This window comes from Acomys russatus, chromosome 23 (assembly GCF_903995435.1).
Source record: "Acomys russatus chromosome 23, mAcoRus1.1, whole genome shotgun sequence".
NCBI classification, from domain to species: domain Eukaryota; kingdom Metazoa; phylum Chordata; class Mammalia; order Rodentia; family Muridae; genus Acomys; species Acomys russatus.
Window position 1 is genome coordinate 41,179,337 of NC_067159.1, and position 22,137 is coordinate 41,201,473.

A 22,137-nucleotide genomic window follows, 5' to 3' on the forward strand; every position below is an offset into this window, starting at 1 on the left:
GTCATATCAGTGTGCAAAAGAAATGATTAAATCTCAAAGAAAATAAGTATTTCCCCCCATCTGTAAATGACCTCTTGCCAAATGCATAGTCCTTTGAACAACAAAGTAGAAAGGCTCTGACGATGAAAAGAGAACTTGAGTAACTGAAGTGTCTTCTCTGCTCACTCTCACTTATCCTCCAAAGTAGAAATATTAAGACCAAAGGAGATTTTTAAAATTGCTGCGACAGGCATGCTTGAGGGTGTCAACATGTTAGTAAAATTACAGCTTTAAGAGTAAGCTGTACACCATCTCCCACACTTTTTCAAAGGGTTAAGGTCAGATGTATTTTCTAATCATTTTTCTTAGCTTGGAAATGTTATTTATTCCAGTGCCTATACCAAGACTTGAAGATAACTTCATTTCTTATAGTTTAGGGCCACAGTGAAATTCAAATGATGCAGTGAAATGATTTTATATATGTAGAGGTCCATCCTCACTTGTATGCATAATTCTTACTTAGAAAGAAGTTGTTTTCAAAAGCACATTTTCAAGAAGACTTGAGTCTTTCCCCATTACATAGAAACCCTAATTAGCTCCCAAAGAAATGTAGTTTTCTTTTTCTTGAGGGGGAAGTCTATTTTATATCACCAATATATCTTCCTTTCTTCAGTCATTGATTTTAACTTAATAAATCTCCATATTTGTTTACCTTATTTGTGAAAGAGAAAGAAAATAGAGAACCCATTTATGGACAGGTGTGTGTCACTTCTGTCTACTAACAATGTGCCTTCTTCCAAAATAAGAACGTGACCTAATTACTTAGACTATCAGCTGGGAATGATATCTAGGGATGACCTCATAAAGTGAGCTAGAAAAAGAGACACACTTCAGTTGTTCAGTAGTTGTGTACTTGTATGAAACTAGGTTGCATGTTTCCACAGTTGGGGAGGAATCACTGTTGGCAGCTGTGGGGTGGAGAACAACACTGGTACATAGATGATACTGGAGGCAGAAAATTAAATCCTTCGATTTGTGTCTTGTATATCTTTAATGTCATCTGACAAGCCTTTTACTTGCATCTCCTGATAACTGTGAGCCTTTGGAGAAAAATGAGACCTGACAAAACGTCGTTTTAGTTTAAAAGTTATTATGCAGATGAAAGATGGAAGCAGAAAAGGCAAAAGAAAATGAGAGAAAAGGACCAATTCATCTTTAAGATATATATATATATATATATATATATATATATATATATATATATATATTCCAATATAATACTAATATTTCTTATTTTACTCCAGAATAAACTCAAAATAGGAGGAAACTAGATTTCAGCAACTAAAATATCACTCATGTTCAGTTTTAAAATGTTGCTAGATAAGAGCTGTTGTATCGAGAAAGTCATATCACACTCTCCTCTCAACTGTGGAGAATATTCTGACCATTGGCTAGATCTGGGAAGGGGTTTAAAGTTTACCTCCTGTATTGTCCTTGGCTGGTGCCTTAGTTTGAGCGGGACCCCTGGGCCCAAATCTGCCTATCATATTGTTCTACTTGTAGGTTTCTAGGACCCTCTGTATCCTTTTATTTTGCTATTCTCCCATGCGTCTCTCATTTAGAGTCCCAATAGGATGCCTTCCCCTCTGTCCCAGTTTCCTGGTACTATGGTGCCTCACATTTGACCATGTCCCCTGGAGGGGGAGACCTGGTGGCACTCAGAGGAAGGACAGCAGGTAGCCAAGAAGAGACTTGATACCCTGTGAGAATATATAGGGGGAGGTAATCCCCCTCAGGAACAGTCATAGGGGAGGGGAATAATGGGAGAGTGGGGGGGGGAGGAATGGGAGGATACAAGGGATGGGATAAACATTGAGATGTAACAAGAATAAATTAATAAAAAAAAAGAAAAAAAAACAAACAAACCAAAAAATAAAATAAAATAAAATAAAAGAGCTGTTGTATCTATACACTGTCTAAAACATGTCTAGCAATGTGTGTTTTCTTTTTGTTCTAATTTTTGTCTAATCTTAAGTGAAAGAGGAGAACAAAGGTATTTAAAATAAATTGGGAATATATAAATAAAAAATTTGAATGGCTAAATTGCCACAGAGTTTTGTTTGTTTGTTTGTTTGTTTTGGTTTTGTTTTTGTTTTTCGAGACAGAATTTCCATGTATAGCTTTGGTTGTCCTCGACTCGCTTTGGAGACCAGGCTGGCCTTGATCTCACACAGCTCTACCTGCCTTGCCACTGACTTTTCTTAATACAAAGGCATAAATTATTTTCTCATTTTTTGAAATATTTAGCCATACTTTATCGTTAGTATTCAATTGTGTTAGATTTCAGTAACACTACAATTAATAAAATAGGACACTTTATAAGTCATATTAACACTTTCCATCAACAGTGTGTTAATTAGAAGTATATCAGTGATTTCGCCAGAAGTCAGCTTGCTCCTGGCATATGAAAGAGAAGTGGCTGACTCAGTTACTTAGATAACACTGCTCCATGTCTTGGCTTGTGACTTTAATATTTGCTCCCTCTCAAGTGGTGGAACCATTCAATACTACAATTCTTTGGTTCTATTCCCTCAAGTTCTTTCAGAATGTTTACATTTATATTGGCCTGTCTTTATGATTGTGAAATCATTATTTTTATTATTTTAGTGAATGTCAAATAGAAAAACTATGGTATTCAGAGGGATTGACACTTTGATCTTATTTTATCTATAGTAGAGAGGAGGCTGCTATTATTGGAAAATTAAGAGTAATCAATTGATATAACCCTACTAAATACCAAATTTAAAACTGAATCTTCGTTCAAAACATATTTAACATAATAGTTAGATTTATTCTTAATTTAGACTATCATCTCAGCGAAAGACGTAGATAAAACCAATTAAGGTGATTAAAGAGGAGAGAAAATCAATATATTTCTATAAATATAGGAACTCAGGCAGTAGTAGGTAATTAGGAGATTAATATGATAGTTCTTAGTGAGTTAATCAAGATGTTAAAGTTATTTTTCTATTTATGGAAAATATTTTTATGACTTTAATGATAAAGGGTAAAATTTTATATTAATTTACATTAGAAAGATTGCCTTGAAAATGAACAAGCTGATATCTAAAGACAGAAATACACACACACACACACACACACACACACACACACACACACACACCACTTAAATCAATATTGAAATCAGATAAAAAACAAATTGCCAAGTAAATATCACCAAAATATCTTATATTTGATTGCTTTCTGGAATTGGTTAAATTACTCAGGCAATTTCCATTGAAAAAAGATTAAAAAATGAAAGGGTTAAAATTATTTAAAACAACCAATAGAGTTCTTTGGAAAGCTATTGACAATCAGCCTTCCACAACTCTTTTATTTATAGCTTCAACCTCTCTTTAAAGTTTATAAATTGTCTGACTCCTACTTGAAGTTCAAGGGAATTCATTTTCCGAGTTGCTTGGTCTTTTCAGAGCCTCTACTACTTCATTCAAAGTAACATGTTGCGTGCGCACACACACAGACACACACACACACCCCTTGCGAATTCCCTACTTATTGATATTCATTCTGTATTTTATATTTGTATTTCAATTCTTGGAAGACTTGGGCACATTTGCCTCATTATTCTAAAAAACAGTGTACTTTTACGCATCCACCAAAATGTTTGTTTGCCTTTTATAACTCACATCAGCAATAACTACTTGAATGGTGTGGAAGACTTACAAAAATTGCTTTGGTAACACCTTTCATTATAATTTTTAATGTGAGCTTGCAATCCCCATTCTATCCTGCTGCTCTCTACACTCTCTGTATTTCCTTTGCAATTTTCTTTATAGTCCCCAAGCCAAGTGCCTGAATCCTGAACGTAACCTGGAAAGACAGTGACTAAAATGTGAGTTACAGAGATGAGAAGCTTGGGTTCTTTGTCTTGATTGACACTCAGTCAGTGTGACAACCCGAGCTCTGTGTATGGTTATAATCACTCTATTTGTAGTGTGTCTTACTGTGGTTCACTAGGACATTGTTCATCTTCCTTTTGCTTATTAATACAGTATCTGGGTTGCTGATGAACGCTGCCTGAACTCCGCAGAGAGATCTGGGGAATTGGTGGGACTCTCTTCTCACCTATTTTTTTTTTTCTAATATAAGACATTTTAGGTTAAAATTTGAGCTAGCAGCTACATGTTTGAGCATGGATCCCTTGGTTTGCAATGAAACAGCATGTCCCCTAGGATAGTGCTTTGAAGAGGAGATGACAGAAGTCCTGTTGGTTTGGCTTTGATGCAAATTAGAGCCCCTGCATTCCTTAGTTCAGATCACATTTGAGTTGTCTGCTGACATTTTCCAAAGACGGAGAGAAAACTTATTTTAACCCCAGAGGAAAAATAAAACCACCAGGTTCAATGAATGCTGCTTTTCTTTTCTCAGTAAGAGTGTATATAAATTCTTAAATTCAATTCCACTTTTATCTTCAGAGAATTCTCTTGCTGTTGTGTCAGCGGTTTTTAAGATGAAATTTTTAATTCTTGGTGCAATGGCAATGACTGAGGAAAATTCTCACAAAGTGTGAGAAAAAGCCAGGATTTAGTTTCACGATTTTATTTGGGAGTCTGGCATGCTAATACTTATTTAACTTCCTTTTTATGGGTTTTAACAGATAGCACCTGACAAAGAAAGCGGCACACATTTTTAAATCGAGAGTGGAAATACCATCTGGTTCTCAACAGTGTATCCATCCTCACCTGTCTTCCTCTTTTATGTTTTCACTGTAGAGTTTGGAGACACTAATTCTTCACCTTGCCAGCCTGCAGCCTACTGAAGAATGAGACATATGCAAACTTTACTGGACCACTTCTAAGGAGGTTTGTTTTTAAATTTCTTATTGAAAACATAGTATAGAGATCCACTTTGGCCTAAATACTGGACATCCATAAGATTCAGACGTTATAATACTGAACATTAAGAGAACATTAAGAGGAGGTAGAGTTAATACTGAACCTAAAACAATGTTGCAAGGAGGTGGAGTTGCCCCAGAGGATAGTGTGCCACAGAGCATGTTCTTCATGTTTAGATCTAGCACCTTAGTAACGACTCCAGAGACAGCTAACTTTTTAACTCCAGAAAAAAGAAAGCAACATGTGTTCAATAAGAGTTGTGTTATTCAGCCTGAATAAAATAAGACGTTTCTCCTTCTTCTATCATTATGCTTTGAATGGCCAGGATTTATTAAATATTAAACTTGATGTTTTTTAGAATATGAGAGAAAGCCACAGAGAATTGCAGAAAATTTGTGATATTCTACCAGACTATGTGCTATTTCAGTTCCATTCAAGAGGGACTGACAGATAGCTCCAGAGTGGAATAAACACACCAAATACCAGCCTTCTAAGGTCTAACTCAGGTGCATAGAAACCCAGGCCAAAGTCATAGCAATAGAATGAAATAGAGTTTGTGAAATGGTCCAGGACACTTTAGCAGGCAGTGTTTACTCTTAAGCATCTTTTCTGAAGCTGTGGGTCACAGGCCCAGGTGAGGTAGTTGAATGGATATCCAGGGATTTCATTGTAAAACAATATAGCTCAGCACATTTTCATTTAAGCTGTGTGTGAAGTTTTGAACATTTCAAATACATGTGATAAGAATGAGTAAAATGCTAATGTAATAGAATTGCACTTATCCACAATATGGAAAATGCTGCCTTTACAAAGCCTCACATCCCATCAAGTGCTCCAGTTCCTTCAATCAGTCATTCTAAGCTTAAACAGTCTTGATTTCAGAACCCAGATTCTTCAGTACTTGCATTTTAAAACTCCTATTTCTGTCTTATATATTTTTCTAAACTGATGCAAAAGAGACATTGAAAGTATGCAAGTGTCCTTATGAAAAGACAATTCTGTCCACGCTTCAAATCTGTGAAGCCTCTTCAACAGAAATTCAAAGTACTATACAGATCTTAAGTCAAAGCCTAAGTCCAAAGAGAAATTCATTCTTTTTGAATAATTTTAGCATAACAATAATTACTTGACATGTAGGTAAGTTTTTATATTAAATGGTAGTTGAAGGCTTGGTGGATATAATCTTTTCCTTATTTTCTATTAGGAAAATGAGGTAACATGATTCTCCAAGAGTAATGATTTGAGTACTAGTTTGAGATTAACTCTGATTGTATTTTATCAAATCTTTCCTTTATTTACAGGTGAAGAAATTCAAGAGAGGGAGAGAGAGACAGAGAGGGAGAGAGTATTATATAGTGATACTCACTGACTATTAAGTATAGAAGCTTTGATTTGAGCTTTACCTATTTACCTATGGAGTTTCTGGACATGGTTGTGTTAAATGCTAGTGATATGACTGAAAAAAAATTTTGCTCACACCTAAGAGACCTGAGAGATAGTCTTTAAGGAAGATGACAGCATAACCTTCCTGGCAGGAGGGAACTATTTTAAACTCTGGCATTAGTACTTTTTCTTTTGGTTAGCAGATAATTGAAGGGATAGTTCTTCAAAAACTCGAATGTTTTAATACTCTTATGCTGATTAGAGAAAAAAAAGCTAGAGCTTGGTGTCTCCTAAGGGAGGATCTTGCTTCCAGAAAGAGATTTCACATAGTTATGAATATATACCTTGCAGAAGAAAGAGGAATAGAGAAATTGGTGGGTCAATGATTATTATGACCACAAGTTTACCAGGACAGGTTACTTATGCATTGCTCTTTCCCTCTATTTAAACCTTAACTTCATGTTAGTATCCAGTATGTGGGTTTGGTGGTCACTGAATCTCTACTTTTGTCCTCCTTTCCAACATGGCTGCATTGAATACATTTCTGCCTTTCAAGGTCAGTTATCTGCACCTGGTCTACTGAGTGTTTCCAGGGCCCAAACTCTGCCCCTAACAGCTCCAATAACAACAGGAATCAGATTCATATGGCAACTTAAACGTATTTGACTACATCATATTTCACTTCAACATTCATCGACATAACTGAAAATAGAACATAAAAAAGCAACCTAGATACTCACGGCAGCACAGGTCTCTAATCTCATTACTCTAGAAGCTGAAGCAGGAAGATTGGAAATCTAGTGCAATGTTTTTAGGGGATTCCAGAGTGTGTGAACAGTGGGTCTCTGTCTTTATAGGTTTCTTGTGCCTAAGGCTCTTTTCCTTCTATTTGCTTGTATTGCCCTAATTGAATGTGTTATTTTTTGTTTTATCTTATGATATTTTGTTTATATCATTATTTTCTAATAATATACAGAAAAGGATGTGGATCCAGTTGGGAGGGAAGATGTGTGTGGAAAACTGCAAATAGCAGAGGGAGGGGAACCATAGTCAGGTTATATTAGATGAGGGGGAAATCTATTTTAAAAGAAAGAAAGAAAGAAAGAAAGAAAGAAAGAAAGAAAGAAAGAAAGAAAAAGATTGGGAGTACAAAAATATCCTGAACTAAAATCTGAAATAATGTTTAAAAACATGCATACAGACAAACAAGCAAATAAACAAAAATGGAAAATTAAATGAGTTCAAAGAAACTCTTACAGGAGGAGCTGTGTGGATCAATAGCCAAGGCCTGTCAATGTTCCTTATCTGTTCAAAATGCTGAAGAGGTTAGCTTCCTAACGAGGGGCGGGTCAAGGCAGAGGATCCTTTATACCCTCTTCATAGATAAAGTCTCTGCCCTTGGACTATACGCTGCTGCCTGGTGTGTACTTACCCTAGTGTCCTGACAGAGCAGAAGCTGTTAGGAATCTCAACCAAGAGGAGCAGAACTTCTCCCTGCCCAGGGTCCAGAACCTCTCAGTAAGAAACTCACAGTTTAATATCAAGGTGAGTTCAAAGAGGAGGAAGAACTGTCAGTATTTGAGAGTGTGGGAGGTTCAAGCTGAAGGGAGCTTTCTGTAAATAGACCTCTTAGGGAGAACAGCAATTAAACCCTGGGCCATCCCATTTACTACAGAAATCAGGGACAGCACTGGGAGACACATAGAAGAGTTGCAGGGGACAGAAGGACCTGGAGAGGATAGGAGCTCCACACGGATAACAACAGAGACAGAGAAAACAAATCTTGGCCCAGGGGGCCTTGCAGAGACTGATGTACCAACCAAGGCCCATGCATGATGAGGACGTAGACCCTTGCTCATATGTAGTCAACAGGCAGCACAGTCTCTATGTGAGACCCATAATATGGGGAGCAGGGGCTCCCTCTGACATGGACCCTGTTGTTCACTCACTGATACCTCCCCTCTGATGAGACAGCCACATATGGCCACAGAGGAAGAGGATGCAGGCAGTCCTGGTGAGACTGATAGGCTGAGACTGATGGTAGGGAAGAATGCTACCTCCTCTTTTTCGAAGATTAGGATGGGGGCGGGGTAGGGGTGGAAATGGGAGGGAGGGTGGGACAGGGAGCAGACCATGGAGGGGGCTACAATAGGCATGTAAATAAATTACAAATAAACAAACTAATAAAAATAAAACAAAACAAAAAAGGGTAAACAAACAAAGAGTTCACTGGGAGCATGAAAGCCCTCAAAGAGTGGGCCTCAGATAATGTCATCCATTATTGAATCACAATGAACAATTTATGCTTCCACATACTGGAGAAAAGATTAGAGGAACCAGCTAGTATCAGAGGAGTCTCCTGGGGTAGGGTGTAACACTAAGGAAGCAAAAGACTTAGCAGAAAGAAAAACAGAAGGGACTAAAAACCGTTAAGAAAAATCATTGTCATCCTACAGTGAGTGTCCACATGCCCACAGCTTCATCCTGAAAACAGACACCAAAGGCTTCACACTGTGAAGAGAACAGTTTGCCAAAGCAGGCTAGTTAAGTCAGAGAATGCATATAATTGCAAACAACCACAAAATCAATCCCCGTGAAGAAAAGGGAACTGCTTCAGGGTATATTGTGCAAATGTCTCAAGTTTAAAAAAGAAATCATGAGGCATGCATAGTTTGGCATACACAGAAGATAAAAGCTTGCAACAAAAACTGCCTGCGAGTACTGAATCCAACACACATGTAAAGGTAAGTTTAAGGAGCTACAGAAATCCATATGTAATGGGATAAGGAACGTGTGAAAAATGCAGCCTCATGAAGCAGTACAGACATTGTTAAAAGAACCAACTGGAAATTCTGTATCTGAAAAATTTGATACCTAAGATAACAAATGCATTAGATGGCTCAACAGCTGATTTAACCTGGTAGAAGGAGTCATAGGTGAATTTGAACATGGATTGATGGAAACTGTAAAATTCAAATAGTGCAGAAGGAAGGAAAATGGATAGCTCCTCACATAGTTACAAGGCAGCGTTTAATGCACCAAGCATGTAATTTAAATCCCAGGAGAATAGGCACAAGAAATGAGCGTGAACTTATATGAAGAACCTGTCTGGAGACTCCAAGTGTTGCTGAGAGAGACACTGACTTAAGCATCCAGTAGAGCAGGCGATAGGGAGGCACAGCTAAGCGTACTGTAGAAAGTGGAAAGATGTGTGACAGTGAAGACGTCGGGGTCTCATAAAAGCCACAAGCGCAAAGCTGCTCTGTAAGACGTGCCTGAACCGCCCCACACTCTTCCAGTCAGCTTATCAGAAGCAGTGGAGTTGAGAAGGTGAAGAATAACATATTTCCAAAGCTCAATAGGTTAAGTAATTATTAGCCTACCATCTTATATGCAAGAAACCCATCTTCACAAACAGGAAAGGAAATACACACACAGACACAGACACAGACACACACACACACCCCAAACAAACAAACAAAACTGATAGAGGGAATATGTTCCTAGCAGACAAACTTTGTAAGAAAACAAACAAAATGATCAGAATACTGTAAAAAAAAAGAAAAGAAAAAGAAAAAAAAGAAAATTGCAATGAATAACAAAGTAAAAGGATCCACAGGGTCCTAGAAACCTACAAGAAGATTATGACAAGCAGATTTGAGCCCAGGGGTCCCGCTCAAGCTATGGCACCAGCCAAGGACAATACAGGCCATAAACTTCAAACCCCTACCCAGATCTAGCCAATGGACAGGACATTCTCCACAGTTGAGTGGAGAGTGGGGTCTGACTTTCACACATACTTTGGTTCCTCATATTTGACCACATCCCCTGGAGGGGGAGACCTGGTGGCACTCAGAGGAAGGACAGCAGGCTACCAAGAAGAGACTTGATACCCTATGAGCATATACAGGGGGAGGAGGTCCCCCTCAGTCACAGTCATAGGGGAGGGGAGTAAGGGGAAAATGGGAGGGAGGAAGGAATGGGAGGATACAAGGGATGGGATAACCATTGAGATGTAACAAGAATAAATTAAATAAATAAATAAATAAATAAGAAAGAAAGAAAAACCAAAAGAGGAAAAATTTGTAGTATCAAAGAAGGCACAAATCTGAGGTAGATTCTGGTTAGTTAAGATGTATAGAGTAATCAAAAACTGGGGCTGCCGCCTTAGGTCACAGAGGCAGAAGATAAACTCATTCCTGATGGTACTTGATGTGCTGGTGTAGGTTGGTGGGTGGGTGCAGGGTTCCTGTTATCTGAGGAATAGGGGAACAGGGATGGAGGAAGAGGGAGGATGGGTGGGACCAGGAGAGGACTGAAAGCCTATGATCAGCATGTAAAGAGAAATACACACATCAACCAAGGCTCATGTATGATGTGGACCTAGACCCTCTGCTCAGAAGTAGTAGCTCAGTCTCCTTGTTGGTCCCACAATATGGAGAGTAGGGACTACTTTGCACATGCACTCTGGCCACCGAAATTTGATCACTTTCCCCTGTCAGGGCAGCTTTGCCAGGCTACAGAGGAAGAGGTTACATCTAGCACAGATGAGACTTAATAGGTTGAGGTCAGATAATAGGGGAGGAGGGATCCCTTCAGTGAGGAATAGGGGAGGGAGGGAGGGGGATAAGGGAGTTAGGGAGGACAAGGAGGGGATGAGGGAGGTGGATACAAATGTAAAGAATTTAAACCACAGAACAAGCAGGTAACTTATATTGCTAATCCCACTGTATGGAAATAGCTCTGAGACTAGCTGAGACATGAATGTCTAAACATAGGCAATGCTGCTTGTTGGCTATAGAATCCCTATGAATTATTATAGTTGCCATTCTTATGGCATGAATGAAGATTTACAGATATCTTTTTTTTTTCTCTGCTCATACAAAGAGCAGAAAACCAGCCTTAACTGTTCTGTGAATCATGCACACCTTATACAGTTATAATTTTAGGGCAGTATAATTCTTGTGAGAAATTATGTTTTCAGCACAAAAGAGCCAGACATTGACGTCGGATCAGACCTGACAGGATTCATTCCTCTCTGCTTGCTGGAGACTGACATCATGCATTCCCTCATAGTCCAGCACAAAACGCTTCAGTTGCTGTGCCTCATCAGAACAAGACAGCTCCCAGGACACCTTTGAAGAAGACTTCCACTCGCAATTGGTCCAGCATTTCAGACTGTCCCACACAGGACTCTAATTCAGCCAGGAATTTCTCAATATTTAGAAACTGGACCACAAATGCTATTCCTAGCTTATTTAACCATTTCCTCAATTTTATTTGGGCCCCTACAAAGATATTAGGAGTCCCAAATCAGCCAGAGGAAACCTTAAGAGAATGATGGCCCATTTCCTTTAAGGGGGTTCATGTAGGTTTTTGGTTGCTTTCTGGGCCTATAGAGAGTTATTTAAAATGGAAGTTGGTTGTAAGTTATTATTGGTCTTATTTAAAGCGAGAACAGGTTGGACGCAGGGATGTCACTCTTTTCCTTTATTTTCAGTTCTTAGGTTTGGACATGGTTGAAAGGAAAGAAGGGGGAAATATAGAAATATATAGGAAAGAATGAACAAAAAGTAGATTAGTGAAACTACCCCTCAACTTAATGTCTTAATTGTTACTCACAAGGTTATTTTTAACTCACTGGTATAGAATTTTGTATATAGATGCAAAATAAGTTTAATTTTAGATACAGTGATATAAATTCAAATGTAAGACTATTCTCCACATACATTTTATATATATTATATATGTAGAGTAGAAATTATACTATAAATACTATAAATATAAATAAATATTGTACCCATATAACTCAATTATAATATAAGGTTTACTTCCAATACTTTGAAAGTGCTATTGAAGGCTGTTTAGGATAAGTAATTTATACAAGTTAATTGTTAGTTCATCAAATCACGGTCATATCAACTAGCCTATTTTTATCACAAGAATATACATCTTAGATGTCAGAGATATCTATTATTCTATAGAAAGATGGGGTAAAATAGATAAGGTCTTCAAAAATCTCAGAGACATACAGAATATGGCATTTTAAAATGTTTTTATTATTTTATAGAACCACTGACAATGAGACAGGTTAACTCCTGGCTATTCCCAGCCTACCTCAGAGAGGATGATGAGCATCAAAGAACTTTCTTATGGATATGTCCTCAAATGTGGCAACCAAGCTACTGGGAAAAGTGTCATAATTTCTATCACAGAAATTTCTACCTAAAAAAGGGCAAGCTTGGATGCAGGCAGAGTCGACACCCAAACTCTGCCAAGACAGCATAAGCAAGTCCTCAATAGTTCCTGCCTCACAAATAGATCTGTCAGATATATTTGGCAAGAAGGATGAAAATGATGCTCCAACATTACAGAGTTTTGGGTGACTATTCAGGCAGCAAACTGTCTCTGTCATCTTCTCATTTGGGAAGCTGCTAATCTGCACTTCCTGTCTACTCAGGTAATTAATTGTATTCTTTCTCAAGTCTTGCGTGGGGTTGAAGACCAGATAGTTTACTTTTACAATTACGCTTAGTTGTTTAGGTATTAAGATGTTTTTAGGCCTAGATAGATGTTTTAAGTTGATAATATGATCAATATTGATCTACGTTCAATTCTTAGATGCACCAAGATAGGAAAGATGTTTTCTTCAAGGCCGCCAAATACAAATAGTCAAAACATTAAGAATGTAACATTGATATAATTCCTTATTGTGTCGTGGTTCTTGCTGTAGGTAGTTTACCATATATGTGTGTAATAATATAAATGTATATGTAAAATATTTAACAAAAAAGAAAAAAGGAAATAAATAAAGGAAGAAAGAAAAAAATCTTAAAGTAGTAATAGTGGTAGTAGTAGTCGTCGTCGTCGTAGTCGTGGTAATAAATGTATAGACTAGCTGGGAGCTATGTTGCATGCCTATACTTCCAGCACTTGGGGAGGCAGAGCCAGGTGGATCTCTATGAGTTCAAGGTCAGCCTGGTCTGAGTCCAGGACAACCAAGGCTACACAGAAAAACACTGTCTTGAGAAACTCAAAGGAAAAAGAAAAGATGTATAGAGTAAGCCCTAGAACAGCAACCAAGAAAATAACTATATGTCAGAAGTCATTAAAGAATTTAAAGTGCTGTGGTTGAGACCTCTAGTGTCCTCCTAAGGTGGACATGCTCCCCGCGCTCATGTAGACGCTAGAACTTTACATTGAAGTCTATATAGGAAGTAATAGGTACTGGTGAAACCCTGTCAAAGGAGACAGTGGGACTCTAAGCCTCTTTATCTTCATCCTTTCTTTTCTAGTGAGGAGATGAACAGTTTTTCTCTGCCACATTCTCAACATAATAGATCAATTCGAATCAGACAACCAAACCAAACCAACCAACAACCAACCAACCAAACAAGAAAAACAAAAAACTACTCTCTAAAACTGTGGGCCAAAATAAACCACTGTGTTGGAATATTGGTTCCTTCAGCATTCATTATAGTGAATTTAGGCTAACTAATGCAAAAATTGGCTACTGACATATGGCTCATGTGAAAGAAACAGCTAAGAAGAACCAGTGTTATAGTTTGGATCTGAATAGGCCAAAGCTCAAGTTTTAATGTTTGTCCCCAGCTGGTGACACAATTTTAAACAGACTTTGGAAACTTAGGGAGTTGAGTTCTAGCTAGATGTAGGCCATTAAGGGAGGAAGTTTGCATTCTTGGGAATATCTGATTGCTAGCTGTTTCCTTTTACTCTCTCTCTTTTCTTGTTGGCTGTGAAGTAATATGTTTTTCTCTATCATATTCTCTACCTGGTAAGATGGTAGGTCCAAGTATAAGAGGCCAAGACACAATGGATTGAATCTTTTGAAGCTTTAGACTAAAACAAATCCTTCCTTCTTTGAATGCATATCCAAGTGTGATATTAAGTAGCTATAATCTAACAATCAGGCTTTTTGTCACCTTAACACAAAAGTAACCAATACAAAAAAGAACTGGAAAAATGATCTGAAAAAGAGAAGGCAAAATATAAAATCACAGATGAAAGTCAAAGGAGTGACTTCAAATACAAGCAGAGTGTAAGACAATATTAATACCAAAAATCATAAAAACTGGTTCTAACTATGCTTTTGATAGAAAAGTAGCTTTTAGTGGCAAAAATGGTGAAATTATAGAAATAAGATGTGTCATACAACAAAGACCTTGTGCTTATAAAATACTGGACAAATAGCTTCAGGAAAAAAATCAAATTTTTGACTTGTTTGATTGACTCAACTGTTGGGCTCACTATTTTCTTTTCTAAAATAAGATTCAGTTGTATCTGTAGTATTTTGTGGCTGTACACCCAGTTTTCAGAAGGTGAGGTAAGTGGATCACATGAGCTTGACAATAGCCAGTCCAACAAATTGAGTTTGAAGCCAATTTGGGTTACAGTGTGATATACTCTCTTAAAAAAAAGAAAATAAGAGAAGAAAACTATTTGAGAGAGAGGGGGGAGGGGCAGGAGGCGGAAGGGAGAGAGACAGAGACAGAGATCCTGCTTTCACGCCCCTTGCTTGATGACATATAACAAAATACAGGGTTTCATGCACTGTCTAATAATGATCTGACAATGTATGGGTTCTGCAGAGGCACCTCAGAATGGGCTCTTATATTTGTAGGGAAACGAAGTCAAGTCTTATTAAACTAAGTTAAAATTCATTAGTGCCAAAGTTTTCTATAGTTGTCTACTGATATGCCCACATCACAAGGACCCCCCAAAACACCAAGATTTCAGCATGCTAGGGTTGACCATTCAAACAAAATTGCAATGACCTCAGGGGAATGTGCAGGCCTCTTTTAATGGCCAGAAATGGGAGTTCCAAGGTGGGTTAAGTAATCTTTACTTCTATTGGCACAGATCAGGGGCAAGAGTGTGAGTACATCTGGGATTGGTTAGGGTGCTGCTCCAGGGCTAGGGGCTCTCTGTGCTTGTAGTTAAGCAACCCTGTCTTTATCAGGCCAGGTGTCCTGGCTGCCCCCGATTGGCTGTCCATTGCTAAGGGTGATGGTGAAACATTATCAGACGTGAGTTGATTGAAACCCATTCTTCTGGGCTTTCTGCCACTTTACCTTAAAAATGGAGTTTCCTTTTCAGAAATGGGGTTACTCAGGAGTCACATTCCCCCCTGCTCATGTACCTAAAGCTCATCTTTGATTTTATGACTTTTTGTGTCCTCAAAACCATAAGTTTGACAGTATTAATGTGGTGTTGGACAAACATGAAATAAAACCTATCATGTAAAGAACACAAAACATGACCTGGAAGAAACAGAACTAAAGGCCTATTTTCTTAGATGCCAATAAGTATTCATTTGTCCCTCATGCTAGAAAATCGTCCTTAGCATTCCAGCCTAGAAAGTGGAACAACAGGCAAAGTTAGTCTCTTATTCCTGCTGATGATAAGAGCATTGTTATTGGGGCCTAGAATGGCTGAAATGTTAGCCAAAGGCTAGATAATGGAGCACTTATCAGAAGCATCTGTTTAGCAGACCTAGTTGAAGAGAAAGGGAGCAGAAATATCTGTGGGTCTGGTTTATATCAGATTCCAGTAGGTCCAGATCTCATCAGCTTGTAATCTACAGGTGATCCCTGGATGGAGTCTGCTAGCCATGTAATAATCTTCTTAGACAAATATAGACTAGGGACAGAGGTTAAAATTGTGTCTATAAGACAGCAGGAGTAGGCTCTATGAGACCCAGTAAAAGTATGAACATTTTTTTCATTTATCGTTTTTAATGTACATTTACAATCCTGGCTCCCAAGAAGTCTTAGCTGGAACTTCATTTTCTTCATAACAAGCAACTTCATCTCTTACTTTAATTCTATATTTTCTTCATCTAAACTAAGACCACAGTCCATACCAGTTATCAAAAACATCATCTTTATAGTGTTTCAGCAAGGTTAATGAGCCCTTCCAAATAACTTGACCATTTGGGATTAATTTAAACTTCTGTCTTCCTTTTCTCAGTCCAGAAGGCTGAATATATAGATTGGACAGACTTGTTTTTAGCATAACAAGAGTCACCCTTAAGTATATACTCAGAATACAGTCAAAGAGAATTTAAAATCTTGAGCTTGTGCAGATTAATAAGCAGTCAATGCTCCACCAGATTATCAGAACTCTATTGATCTCATTTTTATATATTTTAAATTACTTTTATAGCTCTACAACTTGCATATATGTACCTTAAAGTTTCTCCAACTTTCATAACTTACACTTAACAGCTTTTAAAGACTTTCTTAGGCCCTCAACTATTTTAGATCCTTATAACTTCAACTTCTGTATCCTCAGCCCTTAAATATACTTTATACTCGTTTCTCTACCAAGTTATTCACCAGGAGACACAGGCAGCTGGTTATTGGGAGCAGTAATCCAAATGAAAGATTAGTAAAAAGTTACACTGAAATATGTTTACCTTTTCACATGAAGCCTGTGAGCAAGGCAAGCCTGTTTGCCTTTTTAAATAAGATAAGAAACCTAGTACTTAGTAGTTTTAACTAGCTAATGAATTGACTAATGAACCAACAGTGGATCTAATTGTCCAACTTTCTAGCTACTATTAGCTTAGCCATCATTGTGCTCAGAGACATGAGAAGGATAAGTTACAACCTAGATGAATATATATATCAATTAAAATGACAGAGATGACTAGTCAGTCCATCATCTGGATAGTTGTCCACCCAGGCTCTTGTGGTTTTCATGACAAAGGCAGTCTGGCCATTAGATACTAAAGAAGAGCATGTGAAATTACAGTAGTCTGAACTGTAACTGCTAACATTCAAAAATTTACATTATTGATTTTTCATCAATAATACATTAAAATACTGGTTAACATCTTTCTTTGGACAGTGAAATTATACTAAATGGTGTTCCTTTTCAGCACTGAGCAACAGAGTTTACTTTAGTAAGCTATAGCCATATTTTGTGCTTTGAAAGAGCATGTAATGTGCTTTGAGCAAACAGCATTACATGCAAGGAATGAAATTACTTTTCAAAATTATTTAAAAAAACATTCTTCATAAATCACAAGGGTGGACATCTCATGCAGTATAAGCTTCCTAAAGTATGTACATACATGATTGTGTTCTGAATGAAAGTGCCAAATAATGAAGAGACAGAATCCCAACTGAATATCTATTTCTTCAAATGAAGCCTCCACTTCTGGTAATTGTTACCAAAGAGGACCCATGTGGACAAATAGCTCAGGCTATTGTCAAGGGTATTGATTTCTCTCCACAAACTGATGGTAGGTCTCAACTGATGAAAATAACACCTACACAGCTTATTGTATGTGGAGAAGTAAAGTTGATGCCTTCCAGGAACCTTCATTCCTACTGATTAATGTTCATGTCACTGGAAGATACTCTGCACTCTACATGTTATTAAAGGAGAAAGGTAAACACCCACTCAACTACAACCTTTCATCAACATTGATGATCTGCCTGCAAAATGTGCTAGCACAGGAATGGCACAAAGCTTGTAGTAGTAACCAACCAATAATTGACAGGATTTAAGCCCCACTCCATGAGATGGAACCTATCTCCAACACTGCTCAGGTATCCAAGAACCCAAGACTAGATATCCTAGGGACCTATGGCCAGCCTGATATTTCTGTTCTACTATAGGAATGTAGTAATAAAATGATTCAACCACATTCTGCTATACTCATAAATCAGTGCCTTTCCTAGTCATCATCAGAGAAGCTTCCTCCTCTACCAGAGGAGGGAACAAATACAGATACCCACAGCTGGACAGCATGAAGAAAATGTGAAACTTTGGGACATGCAGTCCTAACTGTAATGTGTCCATTGATTCACCCATGAATCAGGGAGGAGGATGCTCAGGGTACTAATTCAGTAGATGAGACAGAAAATAATATAAGAGCCAGAGGGGATGAAGGAAACCAGGAAACAAGGCCTTCTAAGCACAGCAGAACCTATGCCCGTATGAACCCACAGAGACTGTGGCAACATGCACAGAGTCTTAACTGATCTAAGGTTGATATAGTCCAAGCTCTAAGAGGAGAATTGAAAAGAAACTTGCATCCCTAACCCAGAAAGCATCTCTGTTTGAAAACTTCTTGCAAAGGAAATGCTAGATTTTTCCAGCAGAGTCTCACTGGATAACACTTATGGGCAGGTCTCATGCCCAGCAGTGGATGGTAAACACAAAATAAACTCAATGGTATTTTAGGGGTTCTTTTTCTCATAATGTTCTGTCAAGGTATTTTTGTTTTTCTTACAGATTCGTTGCATATATGTTATGATTTCTAGTTTTCTGTTTTTATGGAATTCTATGTGTGCAAATGTGTGTGTGTGTCTGTGTCTTTACCCCTTTCTTTGACAACTTTTCTTCTATTTGTTTGTTTCTTTTGTCCTATTCTGGTTCACTTGTTTTTATTCTATCTTGTTTTATTATTTTTTGATATCCTTTTGTATTCTAATGAGGAAGGAAAAGAAATTGTATGGATTTGGGTAAATGGGAATGTAGGAAGGATTTAGGAGGAGTTTGGGAAGAGAAAACAATAATCAGGTTATAATGTATTTAAAAATCTTGTTTAAAATTGCAAAACAATATATGATGGTTTCTTATGGATATCAATGTTATAACTTATTGAATATCATTATTTACATCTTACTATCCTCTTTATAGAATTTTAGCTATAATCAAGTGAACTATTGCATATAGTCCACATATAAAAGTAACACTGAGTTTGGGCAATGTAGCACCATAGTAATGATAATAAGTAAAAGAATTATCTGCAAAGACATTTAATTAGTGAGGTAGGTTGAATTTACACTTTGCTCCAATTAAGTCATTTTAAATTTAAATTTTACAATAATTCAGATTCTATTTTCATTTCCTTTACATGCACGAGATGCATCTATTATTGGATCAAAGATTTACTTAGCTTTCCAATGAAAATATTGTTTCCTTTGTGTGCCTTCACTACATATTTCCTTCCAGTCCTGCATTTTTCAGCATATGGAGCAAAATATAACTTAGTCTAATTTAATAAAACACCATGTATGCACAAAATAATATTAATAATAAAATAATGCCTAGTCTGGCAAATTGTGCCTAATGGCACAATAGTGGCATAAATGTTAAAGGAGAAATCAATCCTTTTTGGAACTATTACCTGCACCTAACCCTGATGGCCAGCCAGGTGATTGGCACTGAGAAGAACCTAACACGATTACAGTTCTGAATAGTCACAGTACTGGACTAACACGATTACAGTTCTGAATAAGTCACAGTACTGGACGATCCTTAATTTTTCTTCTTTATATCCACAGACTAGTGCCATCCCCTTCACTCTCAGAGAAGTCTCTCTTTCCCCAGTAGATCCGCAACTGGCCAATATTCAGTTCATAAGAGAGCAAGCAAATGTCATTTATAAATAAAGCATCTGCATCACATCTGCATCACATCAATGCCCTCAAGGCTTGGGGATTATTGAGTAAATTGAAATGGAAGGACTGTTGATGCCAAAGATAGTAGACATCTGGAGTAAAACGAATATTTGTAAAACTTTGTAGGACTGCAACCTTCAGGAACTCACAGTGGCTGTAACGACATAAAGACCTAGATAAGCCTGCCAAAACCCCAGCGTGGGGAGTGGAGAAACTAGTGATGTCTCATCTCTAGGCAATGAGCTATTGGCAGCTGATGGATCCTAGAGGTAGGAGAGTCAGTTTCCTTTAGGGTTTTGGTCTTTTAGATACTCTTCATGCTTCAATAGATGTTCTTACATCCCTGCACAGGCAGGTAGCACTAAGTAGACCATAGACCATAAGGGTTTTTTTTAAAAAAAGCACATAATACTCTGAGGGGAAAGTAGTATGGGTGACATAAGGGAGGAACTGGATATAAAGGAAAGGGAATAGATTTGATCAAAATACATTACATACATGTACAAAATTCTAAACAAAAATAATACATTACAATTCTAACATAAGCATGAATCCATAAAATATTTATTTCGTTATTTACATATTCTCAGTAGATTTATATACAGAATAAACAGTGTTAGGATTAAGGCTCTATAAGTATGTGCATATGATTTAGGAGATTGCTTTTAAAGTGGCTTACAAATCTAGAAACTAACAAATTAAATTCATCTTCTCAAAGATTTGTCATGAAAACCTTATGCTATGACAGTGTGACAACTACCAAGTTTTGTAATTTTCTTAATTGTTGCCTGTATCTCAAACCAAATTTATCATGAGCCAGGACTCTGGGGTTTAGATTAACTAGAGGTGCAGCTTGGTGGGATAAAAGCCCAGGAAGACCTCAGATTCAACTATCAACCCAAAGTGCTTTAATTTCAAGCATTTCAAAATCTCCTCATTTTGGCTGAGCCAAGAACACTGGCCTACCTAACACAGAGAGAAAATACCGCGATTTCTACTTAGCTACTAGCAGGACCAAGTCGAAGCACATTGTAGCATAAGGAAGTAGACTGAATTTAGTATCTGGCTCCACAATAAATTTGGAACATAACTAACCATCAATATAATTAAGAAGATAAATTAAGTGGGATTATACAATAACATTTACAATCGCATTCTAGAAAACACTTAGTGTACACAGAGAAATTAATATTTGATAAAAAAAAAAAAGCAGTGATAAACTGTGTACCTTAGGGGGAAATCACCATTTTGGTAATATTCTGCTCATATTTAACAAAGTTGCCTTTAATAAAATAACAAGAGTTGCCAACATGGAACAATTAGGTCAGACAAACTAGGAATTAATTACTGTAGACAGATCCATATGTCACAAAAGCATTGCACATGTTTTCTAAGCGTGGAGAGATAGTGCTTTATTCTGGGAAAGCTCTTGAGATACTGAAAGGGCCATGGCTGCAGAAGTTACACTGGAAAGTGACTTTAAGGAATCCAAATCACGCAGGCTCAAAGTTGGCTTAAATATAAATTAGGCAGATTCCACCAGCTTTACTCACTACTAAAATCAAATTATATCTAAATGATGTGATTTTAATATCCACAATGGCTTTGTCATGACCATGAACCAAGCTGCAGAAGGCTTTGAGCAGATGCCACTCTCCACCAGTTCAAACTGGAATGGAGAAAGGATTATCATAATCCTTCAGTTGTATAGATTGTCCTAGATTCAAAATTGGCTCCAGTTTATTTTCAGCATAAACAAAAAGTAAACCTCTGATTTTGTCTTCTGGATATTTTCCAGTGCCAACACTTTGGTTCCAAGATATCCCTATCCATTTTCAGTTATCTATATGTCTAGTATCAATCAACTTATCTATTATGAATCAATGAATCTGTATCTTTATCTATCAACTCTGTATGTGTGTGTGTGTGTGTGTACGCGCGCACGCAGTGTGCACCTGTAAGCTTCTGTCTCTTTTTCTTGTGTGTGTGTGTATCTCTCTGTGTGTGTGTGTGTGTGTGTGTGTGTGTGAGAGAGAGAGAGAGAGAGAGAGAGAGAGAGAGAGAGAGAGAGAGAGAGAGAGACAGAGAGAGAGAGAGGGAGAGACAGAGACAGAGACAGAGACAGAGAGAGACAGAGACAGAGAGACAGAGGGAGAGACAGAGGGAGAGGTATATGCGTGATTGTTGGTGCCATCTTGTAAGTATGGTGATGAGAAGACAAATTCTTTTATCTCTAACTTTATGTGGTTTTGTGATTAAATTCGGGTAGCCAAGTTTGCACAACCAGCATCTTTACCCACTGGGACACTTCACAGTTCTCATTTATTTATTTATTTATTTTTACAACATTTTTATCACCATTTTTTTTTTTTTTTTAGACAGAGTTTCTCTGTGTGGCCTTGGCTGGCCCAGACTCTCTT